Genomic DNA, 2,502 nt, shown 5'->3' with positions numbered 1-2,502 from the left:
TTCATTTTAATATTTATTTTATACAGTTTAATAATTATTAATGTTTATATTATGCAATTTTATAATTATTAATAATCATTTTAGTAAGATTAGTTATAATTAATATTATATAAATATAATTAAAATTATATAATTTTAAACTAATAATTTATAATTAAGTTTAAGATTAATTTTATTATTATAAATATAATTATATAATTTTTTTTAATTTTATAATTATTAATAATTATTTTAGTAAGATTAGTTATAATTAATATTATATAAATATAATTAAAATTATATAATTTTAAACTAATAATTTATAATTAAGTTTAAGATTAATTTTATTATTATAAATATAATTATATATATATTTTGAATTTTATAATTGTTAATAATTATTTTAGTAAGATTAGTTATAATTAATATTATATAAATATAATTTAAATTATATAATTTTAAACTAATAATTTATAATTAAATTTAAGATTAATTTTATTATTATAAATGTAATTATATAATTTTTTTTAATTAAATTGGGATTATGTTTTAAAGTAATTTTTATATTATAATTATTAAAACTATTTTATTGAAATGGAAGTTATAACAAATTTACAAAGATATAATTAAAATAATAATATCTTTTTTAAGTAACAATAATTCAAAATTATAATATTTAAGAATTACAACAAATATTTGTTATTACAATATTTTGAATACTCACCATTATGTTGACACTTCTTAAAAATTATAAAAAATTTAATAAATTAATTTAAAAAATTGATATAAAAAACTAACATAATTTTAACCTATTTCTAATACATGAAAATTAAACATTTATATACATCTAATAAAATAAATAGATATTATGTTGTATTTGAATATGCTGCACATATGAAAATGTTTATTTGGATTGTATCCAATCACTAATGTAGTTGTTAGTCAATTACAAAACAATTTTCATAACTCTTCACCAAACTAATGTTTATCAATCTAATGTTTACGTGGAAAAAAACAATTATCCTATCTTCACCAATCTAAAGATAAAATTTTATATCTGACATGAATATGGTGGAGATTCAACAATAGCCATGAAATGCATTTAAAGCCATTAATTTATTTTAATACTAATGCTAAATGGTACATGAAGCTAGTGCAATTCTAGATTATTAATTGTTGAGAGTAATGATAATTTTTTTTTTTTGTGATAAGTCATATGTAATGAAAATATTGATTAAGAATTAAAGGAGTCAAAAATAATATTATAGTTTGATAATACGTTAGATTATCATGGTAAAACATTAATAAGATTATATTTATAGTTTTTTTTTAATTAATAATTTTTTCAACATGATGCGAGTTGAAGAGGGTTTGTGGTAGGTAGGGGATGTCGATAGTGCAGAGTCTGATTGGAATAATGGCTTCGAAGGGAAACAAGAGATTAGGGTCAATGACCAAGAGGATGTGGCGGAGTGGGCCCTGGGGCACTGATAATGTTGCACAATTTGACCTCTATTTCGTTCATAGAAACTTTTAAAATGTCCACGGGAATATCAATTTGGATATATTGAGCGAAGGGTGTGGAGAAGTTAGGCGCTTTCATCAGGAATATCAATTTAGATATATTGAGCGAAGGGTGTGGCGAAGTTAGACGCTTTCATCATCATTCTGAATAAGAAAAAAATTGAAATGGAAAAGTTAGTTTGTAAAAGTATCTATTTCATAAATTATATTTAACCTTGTGAATGTTAAAATAAATTTTTCTTCTTTCTGCTTTCTTAATTTGAAAAGTTGAGGAAGCTCTGGCCATCGATGGACAGGATTAGGGAATGGATACATAAATTTTGGATTGGCCTCTCCCTCGAAATGAGCTTTCTTCCCCTTGGGTTTCTCCAAATCGTTTATCGGTCTAAATGCGACAGGGATAGTGTTCTGAAGGGTGGTCCCTGGTTCATGGGTAACGCTGGTCTCTACATTAGTGCCTGGTCTCTACATTAGGGCCAGGTCTCCTGGTTTTGATCCTAGAGCAAAAGTTATCAAGGATGTCTCTGTTTAGATATGGATGTTCAAGCTCCCCCAAGAATTATGGTCTGAGGAAATATTCAAGCTCATTGGGAACTCGCTTGGCTCCTATTTTAGGTGTTCTAATCCCACTCCTAGTGGCAAATTCACTTCCTTTGCCAGAATTTGTGTTTTGATGGATTTGAGCAGACCTATTCGACACTTCTTGTGTCTCTCTTTTGTGTTGGGAGACTGGATTCAAGAGATAGAATATGAATGTCTCCTGATCAGATGTTTTAATTGCGGCAAGGTCGGACATCTGGCTAGAGTTTGTGTCGTTAAGTGTGCTGCCTCAGGATGTAGAAAGGATGCGGGTTTGGATGACAAGTCAAACGACGTTGGTGATGGTAGCACTGCTCCTGTGTCGCTTGGTAACCCATCCTCTGTTAAGCATTCAGTGGGTGCTTCGGGCCGGGTCATTGACAATGTGGCTTCTATCTCGTCACGATAGGGTATTGATGA

Source organism: Cryptomeria japonica, chromosome 11, assembly GCF_030272615.1.
Source record: "Cryptomeria japonica chromosome 11, Sugi_1.0, whole genome shotgun sequence".
NCBI classification, from domain to species: domain Eukaryota; kingdom Viridiplantae; phylum Streptophyta; class Pinopsida; order Cupressales; family Cupressaceae; genus Cryptomeria; species Cryptomeria japonica.
The sequence above is the reverse complement of the archived record's forward strand: the minus strand, read 5'-3'. Positions refer to the sequence as shown.